The sequence below is a fragment of the Poecilia mexicana genome, unplaced genomic scaffold (genome assembly GCF_051168715.1).
Source record: "Poecilia mexicana isolate PSO_F unplaced genomic scaffold, ASM5116871v1 scaffold_7, whole genome shotgun sequence".
NCBI lineage: Eukaryota > Metazoa > Chordata > Actinopteri > Cyprinodontiformes > Poeciliidae > Poecilia > Poecilia mexicana.
The window spans coordinates 11,919,796-11,940,014 of NW_028263376.1; the positions used below are offsets into that span (position 1 = coordinate 11,919,796).

Sequence of the window (20,219 nt, forward strand, 5' to 3'; positions counted from 1 at the left end):
CGAGCCGAAGCCTCAAAGCGCTAGCTGTAACCATCCACAAGCATTGCTTGTCCCCCCACAATGAGACAATATTGACTTGTTGTCACCCTGTCATTTGATTAGTTGTGTTGGTGATTCTGCGTTTTATTTGTTGCCCTGGCAACCTAAATGGGGGAGAGAAAAAAAAAAAAAAACCCACAGCATCCACCTCGTCTTATTCTGTAATGAAACAACACAGAGGCAAACATCTGGAAAAATTCTCTCCAAGCAGAAATGAATGCCTTTTTTTATTTTATTTTATTTTTTTTTATCACTTATGCTGTACAGTCGGCACTCATCTACTCAGTTTAGTATCCACAAAAAGCTTGACAGCTTTTCTCACAGCAAGAATGTACAGCAAGTGTGGGAGTGATGTACTCCAGTTATTTCACTTTGATTTTCGCAGCTCAGCTGAGTGTGATTTATCTATATATTTATTGTGCTGGCGAGTTGCTTCGTTTTCTTTTGTCTGCTGAGGAGAGCGGGCTTACAGGAGTCGGCTGCTGCTGCTGCTGCATGTAAGGCAGGTCATAATAAGACAACCTTTCATTTAATCCAACAGGATTCATCAGCGCCCTTGTTCTTCTGAAAAATAATGAGGTAGACAGCAAAAGCTGCCCCGGGCTCCATGTAGGGAGATGATCTCTCTGAACCGGCAAATCATTCCTGTTTTTTTTTTTTTTTTTATGCTAAAAAGACAGCCTAATGACTATTCTTGATTTGTGTCAGTGCTTTAAGTTAACCAGCATTAATTCTCAGAAAGACCTAATGGGCTTGATTGTCAAGCTGAGGCGAAGCAGTCAGCGAGAGGCTTGTGCTTGTAAAAGAGATGGGTGCAGGGGGAGGAGGAGGTGTAATTGTTTTTGCTGGCGGTGATTCTCTCTGGAAGGGATGACTGCACAATCCAGATATGTAAACAAGCAGAAACTGTAAGGCGGTACTGAAATTTCTAAGCGCTGCCCAGTCGCTCTTTTGACTACGCCTCGGATGTAAGCGCATTGTTTCGCGTACCTGCTCCGCGCATGCAAATGCTACGCGGCAAATGGAAATCTTGAGGAAATCATTAACTGTGACAGCATACGCTAAAACAAAGAGGGGGTGAGGTAAAGACAACAGATGCTCAAAGGGCTTGATTCTGCTTACTGGAGCGCAGCAGAAGATCTCATTGTGTTTGTGGAAGACAGTCGTACCATGCCAGTCATCTGCTCTTAAGGGGTAATTGCAGAATTGATTTGATACTTTAATCAGAGTTGCATTTCATCGTGTGGTCACGCCTGGTGTCTTTTTTTTTTTTTTTTTTTTTTTGCCCCGTAAAGTCTGGCTAATATTCTCACTAGATTGCTACTGGCAACAAAGCAATATTTTTATTCATAAAAATGAAAGCTTCATACTCTGGATCATGTAAAAATCTTTTGTATGCATCTGCCCATTGCGTGTAATTCCAAGATTAAACAATATTTTTCATCGAAATAGATTTTCCCTTTTGAAGCGCCATCTTGTTGTGGTTGCCATGGAATTTTGTCTGGTCTAGTGAGTGTAAAGAATATTTATTGATTTATTGAATATTAAGGTACAGAATCATCCAGTATTGGTTGAGGGTGAGGGACCATAACCAACTGCCAAAATCAGCAATTGGCAAATACTTGAGACCCCCCTATTTTAACGGTTTAAACACCAAATATACCTTAATATGCACATTAGAAACCATCTTCACGCTACCGCAGAAGCTAACACACACTGTCTTTCTTATTTCTGCTCTAGATGGTACAGCCAATCAGTACCAAAGAAAATGAATGCTGGCCAGTGCTTTGCAAAGGCCAGCCAATAGTTTGTTGAGTTGCATTGCAGCTAGGAATTTCAGCTTTTATTTGGAATATCTTAGATATACTCTATAAAAGACATCTGAGAATAGACACATTTAGAGCCATATACCACATAAAAATTCTTGAATAGCTGAATTTACGAATACTGCACCACAACTCGACAGGGGTCCACTGTAAGTCCTTTTTAACTTGACAGAGTATATTGGTGTTGGAGTAAAAGTCTTGTTTTGAAGTAAGTAGTTCTTAGGTTGGCCTGTTTTGTTGACGGTGCTAATAAACGCTGCTCCTCAAACTGACCAAAAATGTTAAATCTTTTCCATCACTAAACTCTCACATAATCTTGTTCTCTGGACCCCTATATTTTACTTTTATAGCTGGATGTTATGTTGTACTTCTGCTGGTATCATGAAGTTTGAGAAACACAAATGTATTGGAAAGCTATCCACTTTACCCTATTGAGGGTTAAGTGCTAGTAATCTCATCCTGCCAGAGATTAAAATTGGCCAGTTTTCCCTCGTCTGTTTTCACAAACTAGAAAAGCATCGTAACTCAAGGAATCCACCAAAACTCTTTGTACATTGGATGCAGTGTTTTGAGTTTAACAAATATGTAATATTTCCCGTTCTTGCATTTTCTTCTGAATTCACAACTACTACCTCCATGAAAGGAACTGCAGCATATTTTGTCTTGTTTTATTTAATTGGGGTCAGCAGGTCTCACGGAAACTGGAAGTCGGTATTGGCTCGGAGTGATTTGGTCCGTGCGTCTCTACTTGACTAGCGCCCGTTCACTGTGTCATAAATAACTAAGCTGCTCAGTCATTTGCTGATAAGATTGGCTTGTGTGCTGAAGTCTGAGAAAAGACCATCCCAACAGAAAGCAGTCCAGTCTGCAAACATCCAGATACTTGGTGGGGAGGGGTTAGTGCTTGAGTCAGCTTTGGGGGAAAACTGGACATCTGTCTCCTAGTGATCCATAACGCCCACAATCCCTCCCACAGACTGTCGGCTTTGGCACCAGAGCTGCACACCGGTTGCTGCAGTAAGCCCAACCACCCACAGCCGTGACTTATCTCACGAGCGTAACAAGCAGCCGGCCTACAAGAAAGGATTGAAACCAATAGGACACACAGCAACAGAAGACCTTAAGAGCCCCTGTGCCATCATAACTCCACTTCAAAATTCAGGCCTTTGTTCTGAGATTGTTGGAGAAGACATCATAGCGAGGTAGCAGCACATCTTTTCATCCTCAAACACACTCACTCCCACTCAGACAGTCTGCTGTCGGTGAAGGAGATCCTCCTCTTGATAGAGCTTCAGAGGAAGGTGTTCCTCTGGGACTGTTGTTCAGGGATTTCTTCGGTTCTGCTTCGCATTGATTAAAGGAACACTTGTAGATAATCCTTTAAAAAAAATAGGTTTATGTTACATCAGTGTTGGAGAGAGCTATGGTTTGTAAAAGGTGGTTTTAAAGAAAAACAACTTCTTTTTTTTTTAATGGTTATCACCTTGATATCTGCCACTCTGCTAAGATAAATATTTAATGACAGGGTGGCTGAAATAGAGCCGTTACAGAGTGCTGGTGAGAAATTGAGCTTCTATTTAGAGCCCATACGCTTTCATAAAGTCATTGGTAGACAGCCCAAGGTTATTAGTGTGGTATGAGAGGAGTGTGTGTTCGTGGTGTGTCTGGGGGCTGCTGAAGAGACCTCACTGCTTTTCCTTGCTGCAGCGACACGAAGGAGAGAGAAATGCTCTCTCTCGTTCCGTTGTTGAGCATTCACTCATGAATCCTTGATGCATTACGGACGTGCGTGCATGCCTGCGTGAGAAACGACACTGTTGTAGTTGTAGCATTACACTTAATGCACAACAGCATTGGCGTCGAGGCGGAGGGAAATGGCACTACGAGTTGCCCTTTTGCTTTGTTTCATGTCATGGGATCTCTGCCCTCTGGCTGCTTGTTGCATGTCACTCAGATCATGCAAAATTGATTGCTAAGGTTAGTGTCTGTCCTGGCTGCAGAGAAGCCATTACAGTGTAAAGACAGATGTTCCCTCAATGATTCTCCCCACATTACACTTTGTGTTCTGTAGCCGTAGGTTGGTACAAGCATCTCATTTTATTATAACTTGGAGTAAAAACACAATTTTATGGTAGGTACACAAAAATGGAAACACACGATTTAATTGCTGTTAACAGAAAATCAAGTGTTTCTGCTTAAGACATAATTATAATAATCATAATAATTGAAAGCTCTGAAAGATGCCAGCTGAATATACATTTGGGAAACAAAGAAGCCAGCTCTTTTATATTCACAAATCTTTGAAAAAGGACAGTCCTCCCCTTACTAGCATGTAGCGTGCAAGCTGTAATTTAAAATGGTGTGACCTTACCAAGACAAGAAGTTGTGCTCCTTTAGTGTCTATGCCATGACTTTTAGTGTTTTTTTTTTTGGCACTGAATTGCCATCTATATTTAACTAAGCAGATAGCTACAAGCCTCCAAATTGCATAGGTACTTCTTGGGAGATAATCTTTCAGATGGCAACAAATTATTTAATCCCCAGTGATTCAATGAGTAGCTTCTCATTTTTTAAACAGCCATGAAGAAAGTTGCATCCCGTGGTCATGGAAAAGATGTTGGTTTGTTTACAAATGGTCGAATAATTGGTATCAAGCAGAAAAAAAACATCTGAAAGTATTGCGGAAACCACTAAAATCAGGTTAAGAACTGTCCATCGCATTGTTAAAAACCAACTTTGAGATGAAATGTGGTTGGATAGAAATCCTGAATGGTCATAGTTGCTGATCACTTTGAAATCAAATTGAAGTAAAACAACCATAACGCTCAGGGCTGTTTTTAATGTTGAAAGAAAGCATTTCTGTACCAACAAGGATTGGGACTTTACAGCTGTGGAGCCATAGATAACCACTAGTCAGTGGAGCTCACCGGAGAAAAAAGGCTTTAGTTTGAAAGGGAGCATACAAATTAGACTCTAGAGTGACATAAAAATGTCATGTGTCATCTGATTGGTCCAGATTTACCCTCTTCCTTGGGCCAGAGGATATTCTGGAAAAGCAGTGGTCGGTACAAGGTCTTGGTGAAAATTAATGCAACACTGGATGGAAATAAGTCTTGTGACATTGTGGAAACTTATTGAAACAAAGCTGCAGAAAATGTGTGCTATAATCAAATCTAAAGGCAGCCCAATGAAATATTACACCTACAATAAAAAGTGTTTTTGATCTAACAGGGCATTTCCAGATTGCCAAATTCAGTCTTAATGCAACCAAAAGAAACTAGCCTTATTTTAGGTAGCTGACTTTGGCTGTGCAGCTACACGTGGGGGAGGGGCACCCATGTGTTCAATGATTTCTGTCCAGCTTGGAAAACCCCTCCCCCGACTACTCGAGCACTTCCTCGGTCATCTGGTGAGGATAATTTTAAACTGCAGGAAGAGTATATTGGAAGATGACGCGGTTTTGAAGCACTAACACTTAGCATTGAGAGACCAGATCCTTTAAATTGATGGTCATTATTTTGTGGTAGAGTTTACGTGTGGATTAAGAAGGGAAGCCTCCATTAGGGCGCCAGTGTTACTGCTCAGTACATTTAAGCGCTCGTTTAAACTCTGCTTGAATCATCCTGTTTACTCATTACATGATAGCTGCGGTGAAAGCAATTACTTTCGGCTTTCAAGTACCTTGGTTTCAGTCACACTGCGGCTCTTATTCATTTCACCGTCGCTCCCATGGCCCCGAGGCTTCCAATCAGTCCGGAGAGTGCCGTTCGCTGACTTGTCGGGCCGTCTGTGCGGGGGAATAGGTTGGTAAACACAGCGGAGTCCTTGAAGCACTTCCCCATCCCTGCTATTGGATTACCAGCTGCCTTTCCAGGAGTCATCCGCACAGACGAGCTGCGAGATCAATGGAGCTCTTAGTGCAAAGCTAATTTGATCACAAATGGCTTTGTTACTGTCAGTCCGGGGCTATTTTTTAAAAAAATTTCTGTTAAACAAAAACATTTTCACTGGCTCCTACTCCCGACGACAACAATTTATTTATATTTGTTTCGTCTTCATTATTGAAATGTCGGGGGGGGGGCGGGGCGGCGTGGAGATGGAAAGAAATGAAATTTCACTTCTTTCTATCTCCACGCCGCCTAAAAGTGTAAAGTGGCCTGGCCAGTTTTTGCTGAGCGCAGCACGAATGCCGCCTTTTTCTCCTGCCGAGCGTCATAAATAAGCTAAGAGTGTGTTTTTAGAGCGATGAGGTGTCTTCTGCTTGACGGTGAGGACGGGGGAAGGGTTGAGGGGCATATTGACCCCCTTGTTCCAGAAAACGGGAAGCAGACTTTCCATCGCCCCTTGTTCCCTGTTAATTATTGTTTGATGCTAATAAAGGAGGGGTGGGGCGTGTTATGAAAGACAATTATTCATTGTATCGTTTCCCCCTCTGTGAGCCTTGTTCCCCCCTCTCCCTGCCTTCATGTGAGGGAGCTGCCACGGCTGTCAATTGAGTACAGCCGAGGCAAAGATGTCCCCTCAGCCTTTAAGGGAGGGGACAGGAGGCAGCGGGGTGAAGGACGCCATTTGCCCAAGTGATTTACGAGGAGAGACGGCAATATACGTAAAGAGCTGCTGAAAGAAAGCTAGAAGGTCAAGGCACATTACACTCCAGCCATTTATTGGTGGGGAACGCAGTCTGACCAGCACTGCTAATACAGTCGCTCAGCTGCAGCAGTGGGTTGTGTATATAAACAAAACCCACTGTTGGTTGTCATCGCCATTGTTTTGGCAATAATCAAAGCATTTCCGATAGATGTGTGCGTACCGACTAATGAGTGCGTTACTGAACTAAGAGGTCTGAAGTTTGACGGTTTTTTACGTTAGATGGTGTTTAATAGAAGGTTTGAGCACGTTGCTTGGCTTGGTAGTTTTACACGACACGACGCATGAGACACAAGATAAACATCCGTGCAAACACACTCACTTCTACGACAATATAGAGAGATGGATTAATGTAACTGGACTACCTGGAGAAAACACACACACACACCCACACGCAAGCACGCACACACACATATATGCAGATTCAAACTGAGAACCTTCTGGTTGTACAGAATTTACTTTAGCATCATCCCTTTATCTAATAATCTAAGTATTTGTGAAAAATAAATGCCATCTTATGTTTAGATGACCACCCTTATTCTTAAATTTGCCTTGTCACAGCAAGAGTTTATTTCTCCAACTCTGATCACAATTTTCAGCCAGTAATGAATAAAACAGAGACACTCCTTCTAAAAGCAAAAAGAGCAATTTCACTGTTTTTTGGGGGGCTCTATATCCATTTACACTGCCGGGGTTTAAAACCGAAGCCAAGCTTCTTGACCCGAATATGGTTTTATAGTCACATCTCCATGATGTCATAAAAATAGAGTAATAAAAATATCTGAGGAGCCCTGGCTTTGTCCATGTGTGGTCAGGCTTAATGCAGCCAACCACATTAAGTGAAGACATTTAACTGTTTAGATAATGCTACTGTCTCAATGAATGACATTTAGACCAGGCAAACTGATAAATAACACTCAGTTAGGAAATACAGTTGATATTCATATTGAATATTCATGTTATGTCTTAAAATGGCAACAGTGTTGCACGCATCACTGCAACGAGTCTTTTTTGGTCATTTCCACCTCAGGCTGATCATATTTGAGATACGCAACATGCATATTCAAGGTTTTCTTTTCTTTCTTTGTTCTCTTTTTTTATAGACCATTAGGGATTTTGGTGCTTTCTTCATGTTTATTGGCTGGTTTAAAAAATAATATAAAAATAAAATTGGTCATTTAGATTGAATCCGCAGTATTTTTTTAATATGCTTTAAGCACAGTGGAAACTGTTCTGGCACTACTGCAGAATCTTAATTTTACAATTTTCCTTATTTCCGCTCCTGGTGCTACAGCCAATCAGATCCAAGCAGAATGCGTGGCGCTCCTGGATTGGCTGCTTTGCAAACGCCAGCCAATAGGATGTCAAGTAGCATTGCAGATATGTATTTCAGCTTCCAAAGCTGCATTTTTCTTTTGAATTTTATAGACATACTCTATGAAAAATAATCCACAAAGAGGAGACGACGCACCGTATTCAGTTACTTTAACAATTAGTCCAAAAATAAATCAAATAAAGAAATGTTTGTTTTTTAGTGACAGGCCATGCCAATGGCAGACGTATTTGAAGCTGATTTTCTGTGCATGAACGCAGCATATGGCATGCTTAAAGACAACGTAAGCACAGGATTAGCTCACTGTTAGGTCTCATAACACAGTGTCAGTTTAACAGTTACTCTACTAGCACCATCAGAAAATCACACTGCACAGGCAGAGCAGAGCAGCGCTCTCCTCGTCATTAATGGAGTTGTAACAAGAGGAGAAGTCAGTGAGACTGCCATGGTCAAAGCCTAACATTAACATTCCAAGAATATCTGAGGCTTACTCAGCAGCTCAGATACACAGCCAGCTTTGTTCACCTCTTGTATCAAGGAGACAATCAAACTGAAGGCAGTGTGAGTTATGTAGGTGTCGGGCTGTGTTTTTAACATGCCTTTTGTTGTTTTATTGCTAAGGGTGCAACTTCTAAACTGGTGTTTTGCAGTTTTAAGGTGAGTGTGTGTGTGGGGGGGTGAGTATAATGCAGCTTGTGTTTGCAGGAGCCATAGGACGCTATCAGTCGGGGATCAAGTCTCCATTTCACACATGAACAGACAGAGTTAATCTCCGGATCACCACAGTACACTGTATAATACTCAATACTCTGTTCTTAAATTCCTTCCCCAAAAGCCCATTATTCTACCAGCAATCCCCTGCTGTTAATATTTTCAGAAAATAGTTCCCTTTGTCGCCGACGTCTAAACATGGAAGAGGATCTAAACATTCACTTCTAGTCAAAGCGCTAAGCCACACGGGTCTGGCCCTTTCACGCTTTTAGAAATTAATTGTGTGTATTTGTGGTCGAACCGTGTGTGTGCAGAACCTAAAAACCTCGACTGCTGTAAGAGGCTTAAATCCCAGGTACTCTGTTTTTATGAGCTGAGCTCTCAGATGCTGGTCGCCCTACCAGCATTTTCATCACGTCTGCCCCCTTTTCCTCCCTTTATTTTTTATATCGTTAAGGAGGAATGACTGAAAGCAAACGCATCAAGAATGTGGTAATATTTACAATGCCACCCTGGATTTGATTGCAGTTTTAGCAGCATGCAAGCTTAACCCTACGGGTATTTTCATTATTTTGAAGCACTTGTGTTCCTCACGATACCCATGTGTTAGGCATCAAAATGTTCAGCGCGCACTCAGCTTTATGTAAACAGAGATGAATTTTTAGGCTTCAGCAAAGCAATGAGATTTAGCAGATTTTTGTAAATTTCTCACTTAGACACCTTTACTCAGAACAAACATGCTACAGATGGAGATCAGCCAACCAAGCAATCAACAAATCAACCACAGTTTAGAATTAGTCAATTTTCCCTTAGCTGGATGTGATCTCTGATTGGCAAGTCAATTACACACCTGTCTCTGTTCGTCAAAGACTACAGTGCTCATCATTTACACATCATTCAGCAGCAAGTTCATAATTATATGTTTTCTAATAGAAATCAAATTAAATGTGAAGAACATGCTTGATGCATAAATGGAAGGGATCTTGTGATTTCCTAATTTTACCTACAATTTAAAACCTCTACTTCTAATGAGGAACACAAAGCACATTTTTCGGCGTGGTCAGACCTTAAAGAAAACTGGAAATTGGTATTGGCTAGTGAAACCGTCTCTCCTACTGTCATTTCAGTCAATTTCCAGTGTTGCCGGTACATTCATGTGCAGCACATCTTCCGTATACAGCAAGAACAGAAAAGTATTACTTATTTCATAGCCTCAGCTTCTGCCCAACTGTACTTTAAATGCTTGTTTTTCTGTCTCCGTCATTTACTAAAGGTAAGGCACCTTGAAGTAAAGGCTACAGCCTGGTGAGTGTTCACTGCCTTCATTAGCTCATAACTTCTGCTCTAGGAAATTGTAAAGAAATGCACAGAGCTTAGACGGTGGGTTTTTTAGACAATGTCAGCATGATTTTTTTTATTTATTTATTTTTTATTTTTTCGGAGATATGAATGTAATTGTCCAGAAATATTATGTGTGCTGTATCACAAGCCGTGTTTCCATCAGTGTTTTTCTTATCCGCAATTTGAAGTGTCACATGTGAAAAGGTTGATTAAAACTGCAAAATCTGAAATAACTTCCTCAATTCTACTAAAAACGTTTTTATGCTTGCTTGGGCTGGTTTTTGGCTTTTCTGAAAAATACAAAATGCTCTAAAGGGGAGGGAAAAGGGGACACATTTGCCAAATAAGTTCTGACTTAGCAAACTTTTCCATCCGCTAGTGAGTCTGTGCCGTACTAGAAAAACAAAAGTTGGAATAGTTTCAAAGTTCAAGCCTCCAGCATGGAGGGGAAAAGCTCTTCATTTTTCTGAGATGTTTGGTCCATGCTAGTTTGCAACCTTTACATCTTGTTTATTACGGCGTCAACGTCTGACGAAATCACGCTCTGCATATCCTGGTAGATTTGCTCCAGGCCAGTGTATAGAAAACATGCCTAATTCACATTTTTCATTAATGCGACATTTTAAGAAGTTTGCTCAAAATTCACATGACAATTGTATAGAAAAATAGCTGCTGTTGCAAAGGACTGTTTGGATGCGATATTTGGTAGATTGAAGCATTCCAGATGACTTCCATGCCTGATGTGGATCTTTGTGACCAACCTGCTTTATGAGAATGGAGGTTTGTCACGATGAAGGAAAAGCAGGAGTTGTAGCCTTAACCAATATAATCAGTACAGCATTCAAGATCATCACAACACTTTGTATTCCTAACATCATACCCTCCCTCCATTTGTCCTCTCACAGGTTTTGCATACTGTTGAGTGTTTTCTCTTCAACAATCACCAACTTTGAAACGGACTTGGATCTAGTCAACACATAGACAGATATCTAGGAGAACAAATAAAGTTTTATGCTTGTTGGCCTTTCCATATGAAGTCTCAGTTTAATACTAAGGTGATTATGAAAACTCAAACCAGCATGGAGATTTGAGAAAACTGGAGAAACTTGTATTTGGTGTCCTATGTATTACAGTGTGTGACAAATAATGCATCAATTCATCCACCTACCTGCTTTGACATGATTCCTAATCAACATCATCTCGTTTTATTAACTTTAAATCATATCTGTCACGATAACAAATTTTGCTGAGCGATTGTCTAAAAAATTATTGCGATAAACGATAATATTGTTTCAAGACCTTTTGACACTGATTTAATGAAAATGACGTAATAATGTCTGCGATTTCCTGCCATATATAGATACACTTTATTTTCAAAATAATATATTGGAACTGATAAACTAAATAAACAAAAATAAAAATAAAATGAACAAAAAACGTACTTGAATAAAAACTAAACAACATAAAACCAAAGTGGAAATAAATACTGCATTCAACCAAAAGAGTGCAGATTATAAAGTCTGTATACTATATTGCCTTTTAGTAATCACTAGATTTAAATAGAGAAGATGGGCACATCCGACTACCTAATGTAATAATTCACACTACACGATTTTTGCCCCTATTTTCCCCTTATGACAATCTTGGGGGGCTGCACAGTGGCACGGTTGGTAGAGCTGTCGCCTTGCAGCAAGAAGGTTCTGGGTTCGATTCCCGGCCCCGGTCTTTCTGCATGGAGTTTGCATGTTCTCCCTGTGCATGCGTGGGTTTTCTCCGGGTTCTCCGGTTTCCTCCCACAGTCCAAAAACATGACTGTCAGGTTAATTGGCCTTTCCAAATTGCCCCTAGGTGTGAGTGTGTGTGTGCATGGTTGTTTGTCCTGTGTGTCTCTGTGTTGCCCTGCGACAGGCTGGCGACCTGTCCAGGGTGTACCCCGCCTCTCGCCCGGAACGTGAGCTGGAGATGGGCACCAGCACCCCTCCCGACCCCACTGAGGGACAAGGGTGAAGGAAAATGGATGGATGGATGGACAATCTTGGGTTGCTGGCCTATCTAAGATTATCGCTGGTGATTTCGTAACCGATCATCCTGTAGTGTAATTTAGATTGTCGTGGCAGCTCCAATCTAAATCGGGGGTTTTCGACTGGGAGCTTAACGCTGAATGTGACAGGTAGCCAATCAGAAAGCGTGGATTCTCCTCTGCTTTCTGAGGGGAAATTACAGAGGGGAAACCCAAACAGCTGACACAGCGCAACCCAAAGTCCAGCGGACATTGGAGATGATGTGTGGAAACAACATTAATGTTTATTCAACATTTTGTGCAAAGAATATAGAAATGACAAGGGGAGGAGTTGGAGCCAAATTGCTACCAAATTGCTACCGCAGTTGATAAACCCGTTAAGTTTTCAGCTGTTCTGAGTTAAGGTGACATAAATAGATTATAATGATTTTTGGTAACACTTTATTTGAAGGGGGTTGAATAAGACTGACATGACACCGTCATAAACATGACATAACACCTGTCAGAACATGAATAAGCCTTCATGAATATTTATGACTGTTGTCATAAAGCGTCATTCAGTAAATTATGACACTTTTAATACAAAGTTGACATTATTCAAAATGTCTTTGTTATGACAACTTGACATTAGCCAATAAATCATTACTGATATAAATTTGTTATAAAAGTATTATTGATTGCACTTTAAAAATCAGGTAACTTTATGTTATTAAAGGTAAAGTTTAAACAATAATGATTTCCTGGTTAATGTCAAGTTGTCAAAACAAAGACATTTTGAATAATGTCAACTTTATATTAAAAGTGTCATAATTTATCGAATGACGCTTTGACAACAGTCATAAATATTCATGAAGGCTTATTCATGTTTATGACAGTGTCATGTCAGTCTAATTCAACCCCTTCAAATAAAGTGTTACCTGATTTTCATTCAGTCAGGACTTTATGCTGACTCTATGCATTGCAGGTAGATTCTAGTAAAGCATTGATTAATGCCTGATATTAAAATTAGTTAACTGGACTTGCAGCTATTTTGTGCCCATTGTTGGACACGGCACGATCGAACCTGATCGAACCGTTGCACCTAGGATTTCTGTCGACTAATGTGTCTCTCAGGTTTTGAAAATGGGCCAACAACTCGTGCAGTGTGCGCTGGACATTACACTAAGGAAATGAGGAAGGGAGGGTCAGTGGAGAGCACCGGAGCTGAGCCTTTTTTCATTTTTTTCCATCAACAGAAAGAAAAAAAGACAGGAAGAGACGATAAAGCCGATAATTAAAATGAGGTTGATAGGTTTAATTTATCGTGCGATTAATTGATTTATCGTTTATCGCGACAGGCTTAATAATATGCTATTTAAGAGTAGTTCAACTTGTCTATATATCTGTCCAGACAAATCAGCTTCCTAACAGGAAGTTGATTTGTCCCTTGCGTATGATATTATTTTCTTAAATTACATACTGGAGAGATTTAGTTTTATAAAGACCCGGCTACATGTGTACGAGGCTTTAGAGGTGATGAGGTTGAATCTTGCTCTTCGCCCACTCACCGCCCTGCTCACGGCCTTTTCCTTTAACAAAAGCACTCAAAATGCAGATTTTTAACTCACAGCCTGTAGTTGCAACGTTCATACATCACCCTGATAGAAAGCACTGGGTTGCACATTAAAACTACGCCACGCGTGGAAAACTACAGAGAAATAAGGAACGCTTTGTTTAACTCTTCTCCCTCTAGAAATCAGTGTAGATGGTTGTGTCGTGGCGGTTAGTGGTTAGAGCAGAGGTGTTTGCATATGAAACAAAATACCTACTTAATTAGCGGTAATATCATCCTGTGGCATATTGAGGTGGAGGTTCTCCTCCCCCTTCTTCTTTACCCCTGATCAGTAAAAGGCATTGAAAGGAGGGGATTGTCCTCCACCGCCCCGACCATCTGCTCGAGGATTGAGCAGAATTTGCCGTTACGTCGCTTAATAATTTAGGCGGAGAAATCGTTTTGTGTGCTGACCACGGCGGCTTTGTTTTTGCTTTCTCCGCATCACTGTTCTTGACGGCATCCTTCATGGCTCCTGCTGGCCCGCACCGTCACTCTGAAACCTCAGAGCTGTCTTATCTGTCACTCTAATCTATTTTTGTTGTTTTGTTTTTTGTTGTTTTTTTTCCTCCTTTGCGTTGGCACGTCTCTCTCTGTGTGGCATAGTGATTAGTGTAGCTGGAGGATGTAGGGCAGCTGTATGAATACATTTCCTCCCCTCTCACACTCATTTAGACTACCAGTTGAAGTTGAACTGATGGATAGGCTTGTTAAGCTGATAGGCAGATTGCAGAGGAAGAGTGGGGATATTTGATTGCAGAATATCAGTGGAAGTGCTACATGATTGAGTGCTCAGATATTAAAATCTCAAGAGTCTTTTCAACAGTAGGCAAAAAAAAAATCACTGTTGATTTTTTTTTTCTATCTCTACTTTTATACTAGTAAATCTTTTTCCGGCATGCATCTGATTGAGAAAATGTCGTGTAAGCCCCCCCTACTCCCTCCTCCTTCCCTCTGCTCTGTTTCATAATGATAAACGTTTGGAGACACAAACATGATACAAATCTTCTCTGGTACAAATCAGAGTTGGATGTCTCCCCGGTGGGTATTTATACTCCTCCTGACCCCAGCTTCACCGGAGGCTAAATTTCCGTTTCAACAGCATAATATACCAAAAAAATTGAATTGTCAGAGCCTTGGTGAATGTGTGAGACACTAGAAATCCTCTCTTTTTCACACAGCCTCTCACAGAGCTACAGGGTAACTCAATTATGAGCCACGTTCATGATAGCTCTGTCTGCCAGCGCATACCTCGCATTCTCCAGCCTCTGTTATCAATGGCACATTGGGAGAGGTCCTTCACCGGCTCGCTCGCCATTACATTCTTAAAAGTGCCTCATTTAGCAGAAAGGCAAAAAGGCTGAAGGTGGACAGCCCTGGCATTTCCCCTCCTCGGAGTTATGTCAAAATGTGACGATGAAATAGCAGCTTTGCTCGGGCTGCAGAAACCAGCAGGTGCCATGTGTCTCCAAGCAGCCGGCATTAGGCCGCCAAGTGAAGCACTAGCTCACAAACGTTGGAGGTAATGGACGTGCTGGATTGCGGCACGGCCGCCTCAGGGTCAATTTAGGCTCTCGTGGAGAATCCCACAAATGGAGAGGAGGGGGGATTTAGCCTTCTTCTGGAGATGGAGTACAGGCTTAGACTGTGAGGAGCAATGCAGGGTGTTTCTGTGTGACTGCGAGAAATATGTTTGATTACAGGATCTCTGCGCAGTCTGGAACAGTCTGGAATTTGATTTAAGTCGTTTGCTGTGCTGGAGGAATGTAGAAAGAAGACATTGATGTAGGGAAAAAGATGGTGTTTTTCCAGATTTATTCACTGTCCTGTTCTCTGAAAGTTGCATCCTTCCATTTATCCATCCATTCATTTGTCATCTATACATCCATCTGTTCTGTTCTTAGTCATTCTGTCCAAATATCCATCTTCCAACCTTCGGTACATTCAACAGTCCTCCTTTCATCCATGCAGTTGGTATGGCTATCCTTTCATCCATCTACACATTCATCCATTAATGCGTCCTTCCATCGAACCTTCAATTAAACTATGTGTTCTTCACCCATTCAAACATCCATCTATGCATCTACCTTTTCCACAGTCTGTCTACCAATTTGTACATCCATCCATCCTTGTTGCCCTCAGGATTAAATTGTACTGCTGAAAGAAAGCATCCATTTTTATTATGATCTATGGGATATAGTTTGTTCATGTTTTCTGTCTGCGATATTATCTGTCTTTTGCTTTCAAATCTGATCTGGTGCAGCACTGATATGCTTTAAACCATTTCAGTCTCAAGTCAGGGTTGAGTGTTTTCATTGGAAACCCCCATGCTGCCCTTTTTTTTTTTTTTTTTTGTTTTCTCTCTCAAGCGTGGTTTTTACCTGCTAAAGTAACCCCGGATGTTGACTAAAAATAGTCTTTGCAAAAGCAAGTTTAGCGGAAAGGGGAAAAAAAAAAAACCGTGGTTATCATCTGTAAATTGAAAAACAAGTCTTGTGCGCACTAAAACAGAGCAGGCCTCGGAGAGCAAAGCGAGGCATGATTGCAGCAGGTAAGACAAAGCAGGAAGGGTGCAGAGACCACAAAGAATCCCTTATGAAGTGGCCTACCCCAGCCTCCAGCTGAGTCTTTCATTGTGCTGTTGTTTCTAGGGAGCTTGGACGGCAGCTTAGATTAGATCACTCTGAGTAATGGATTGGAGCTGACGAAAACCCGCTGCAGCTCCACACCGCCACGGCCAGGATCCCCGCTCTACCGAGAATCTGGCTGGTTTATTCGGATCAATTTGAGGCGCCCTCATTGTTAATAACCCTGTGTATATTCATGCTAACATTGTTCTCCTCTAATCTGTATTCATGCGAGTATTTCATTCAATCCCCAAGCAAAGCCGGCCCTAAATCCTTGCCAATCACATTTTTGCTACTCCATAATTCTGCGATTGAATATGCCATGAATGACTTCTCAGGCTCTCTCCCTAATCTGAGTGAATCGGCGCGCTGGTCATATTGTGCCTTGGTTATATTTCCCCCCACTTAAATTTCTATTATCGTCATGCTTAGTGGAAGATTGAAGGAGAAGGATGTGCGACTTGAGCAATATTTGTTATCGGTTACTTAGATTTAGCACGATAAAACATTAACCCTACTGAATCATCACTCTGCTCGATGATTTCATTGTTTATTCTTCGACAGATCTTGGATTTAGTTAAACATGGGAGTGACTGGAATGAATAAAACATACCTTCTTTTGAGAGCGAAGGAAAAAGCTGCGTTCAGTAACACAAACCTGCTGTGCGGCCGCCGGTGGGGGGATGATGTGTTAAACGAGCCACAAACTATGTGGGGTTTTTTTTTTTTCTTTTTTTTTCAGGCCAGAGGTCTCATTGTGAAAGGCACGCAAAAGAAAAATGTATTTCAGCTGAGGCCCCCCTGGCTGTTAGCCCTCGACTTCATTGCAGTAATGTAAATGGTGGATTAGGTGTCGTTAGCTGGGACCTCCTCAACCCCTCTTCAGCCACTTCCCCCTCCTCTGCTTTTCCATTAAGACAGCTGGTATCTTTCAAAGGGTCCTGGCCCAGTGATTGATGTGTAATAGCTCCTGGCCTCACCTGCCCCCTCGCAGTATTATTCATCGGCCAGCGCCGCTTTCCACTGAGTACTTTGTGGGTTTTTTTTTTTTTTTGAGTACTGGAGGAAGAAATGGTTCTTTCTCTCTCTACATATATCTCACTTTCTCATTCCTGTTCTTCCCGTTGGTACAGAATCACTGACTGCTTCTACATTTCCCTGCTTGTTCATCTTCCATTGCTTGCGTAAAATTACCTCACTGGAGCATCTAAGATTTTCCTTTCTGTCTTTTTACCCTTCTAGGGTTAACAAACACAAGCGTGTGCGTGTGTGTATCCCTGGTGAAATAGTCAAAGTTAAAGAATTTGTTGCAAAGCAGCTGCGTAAAGCGTCTCCAGATGCAAACTAATCGTACCTAGGTTGTAAAGATCCGTGCAGGGGCTTACATCTGCCTCTGACATCAAAGGAGAGGGGGTCAGCCCTCCATTTGCAACAGTTTAGAGTCCTTGTTGGTTTCATTGGAAGAGGCTTATGTTACTGATTAGAGGAGCGAGGAGGTGCTTAGTGTATACACAGATTCTAGCAGCCTTCGGGATTTGAGCCCAGCTATCAAATGGTGCCGTTGTGAAGGTCTTGGTGTTCCTAGCACCTTCTACACTTGCCGGTAGAGCCAAACGTTTGGAATAAACAGCTGTAAAACACAAGTGGATATTTACTTTTGCTGGGAAAGCGGTATGTAGAAAGGCGCCGATAGGAGCGTTGTGGATGGATTTTTGGTACCTGGGAAAGCTTTGAACTGCTAATACCCCGTTTTAGCTAATTGCTTTGCTCTTTAAGAACTACAAAGGCCTTTCGTTCTCTGCTGAAAGACTTGCTCTCGCTCGCTCTCCTGCAGCCAGAAGGTGCTGTGGGAATGTTTCCATATGTTGTTTTTACACCTCTGTGTTTACTCTGCCGTTTTTAAAACCCTCACTGACACTGAAAACGGTGAATGTAGCGGCTGAGCGAAACATTGTCTGCATATCCTGCATCTCTATAAGATGTTCAACCTGTTTGATGTCGTCTCACTGCAGGAGACGACAGTTTTAAGAATATATTACCAACATACAGGCACGGAGATGCTGTAATTACAGCTACATAATAAACAGCACAGAGTGACACTTCTTCAAGTTGCTGCCGCTTAGTGTTTTTTTTGCTGTCTTAACCTTTTTATGTAAAGGTCAGTTTCTTCATTTTCTTGATGCATCTAAACATGTTCTCACCAGTATTTACTTTTGCTTTAACGTTGTTAGTTTTTCACCTCAAATTCTGCTGGTAAGCTGCTGCTTCTCTATGAAATAAGAAGCAGTAGACTATTTATTTACTCTTTTGTTGGCTTGTATTCCAATAAATCAGCAGTGCTGCCTCTGTCAGGCAATATGTAGCTGCTGCTGTTGCATGCATTTAAATGCTGGGGGGGGGGAAAGAAAATCAATTTATATTGGCCTGTATAGCTAATAGTGGTCATTCTGGTTACTGAGCACAACAATTACCAAATCTAACTGGATTTCTAATTGCCAGTTCGAGCATGCTTGGGTTTGGCGACGTCACTTCCCGATCCGAGTCCCAGCTTCCAGGAATAAATGGGAATGCTCTGATTGGACTTAATGCCTACGTTTAGGTAAACCATTTAAATGTCAGTGGTTCGGCTGTAACGAGCAGTCAGCCGTCAGATTCCTCTAATTAAGCATGTGATGTGTTTACAGACAGCTTTCATGTCTCGTATCACGTGGATTTAATACGAAACTCATTTCAACACCTAAAGATGATTTTTTTTTTTTTTAACTTTATTTCCGACCTTCTAGATGAGCCAAAACGTGTCGCTCAAACTCTTTGATGAAGCTGATATTTAACTCCATAAAATGCTTATCCATCAAGTGTTTTCCCCTTGAACTCTTAGCTATTCTGTCAGAAAGTTAATTTTGGACCCGACACACACAGCAGGAGGACACACAGTGTCTCTTCACACTATCTGTATGTGTTGGTTTTGGCTGCGCATCCGTGCACGAACATGCCCGTCACAAAGCTCCAGAGCCCTTTCATCTTCCCTCTGTTCGCTAATGTGTGTGTGTGCCAGCAGCCCAGTGGTCGCCTGGTAACTCATCATTAGGTGATTAATGGGGCTGTGACGAGGCTGCGGTTTAATCAGACTCTGTGTTTGTGTTGAAACCGACGACAAGAGCAGCTGCCCTGTCAGTTGGTGTCTGCTCACGAGATGACAGCGCCCGCTGCTAAGGAGTGCCATTGTCAAATAGGCTTCAGTGTGTATCACTGTGTGTTAGTTTGAGCCAAAAGCATTTTTCTCCCCCCCCCCTCCCGCCCCTCACCTTCCACCTTCTCCCCACTGCTCACCTTTCCATCTTTGTGGCTCTTCAAATAAACGCTCGCTGGCCTGAAGATGCGCTCTTTAATTTTCCCTCAGCGGTGGTTTTGTCTCTTTCATGCCTCCCCTCTTCCTCTCTGCCACCATGGCCATGGTAACACCGGTGCCGACTGCCCGGCCTCAGCCCTCCAGGGGCTATAATAACCATTTCTAGTTAAATTGTTGCCGTGGGGGCGGAGGTGGAGGTGAGCATTGCCAGTAAATGAGTAGCCTCCTTTGTGGGTGCTGTGTGTAGGAGCAGTGTGGCGCAGACAGTGCGCTGCTTCAGCTTTGCCGTGCTCCAGTGTTTATGGAGGGTTTTTATGAAAAAAGTGGCGGCTCGGTGAAGATAGCTGTAAGTGGCAGCGAACTAAGCATGGCAAATGACTGACTCTGGCTCTTTCCCTCTCCCCTCCCTCACCCAGCGGATTGCTGTAACCCCTTCCCACCCCCCACTCCCCCCCCTCGGAGCTGTCACTTCACATTATCACAGCAGTGACTGTCAGCTAAGCGCTGGATTGGGTTGGGGTGGGGAGCAGTCTAGAAGTATAAGCACACATGGATGGATGGATGGGCAGAAATGTCACCAGTGGCCTGCGAAGACGCTAGTCTGTTAACTTTGTCATTGAGGATTGAGCTCCATATAAACCAAGTAGATTACTACTTTTACTACTTTTACTGCTGAAATAATAATAAAAAAAAACCCCAGCGTTACACCTCTGATCATATGTTACAACCACAAAC

General features: G+C 42.0%; 1 protein-coding gene across 3 annotated transcripts in view; it reads left to right on the forward strand.

Annotated features, from left to right (window-relative positions):
• The window catches only part of rerea (arginine-glutamic acid dipeptide (RE) repeats a), a 181,554-nt gene that overhangs the window by 61,261 nt on the left and 100,074 nt on the right, over positions 1 to 20,219 (forward strand). The window lies entirely within an intron of this gene.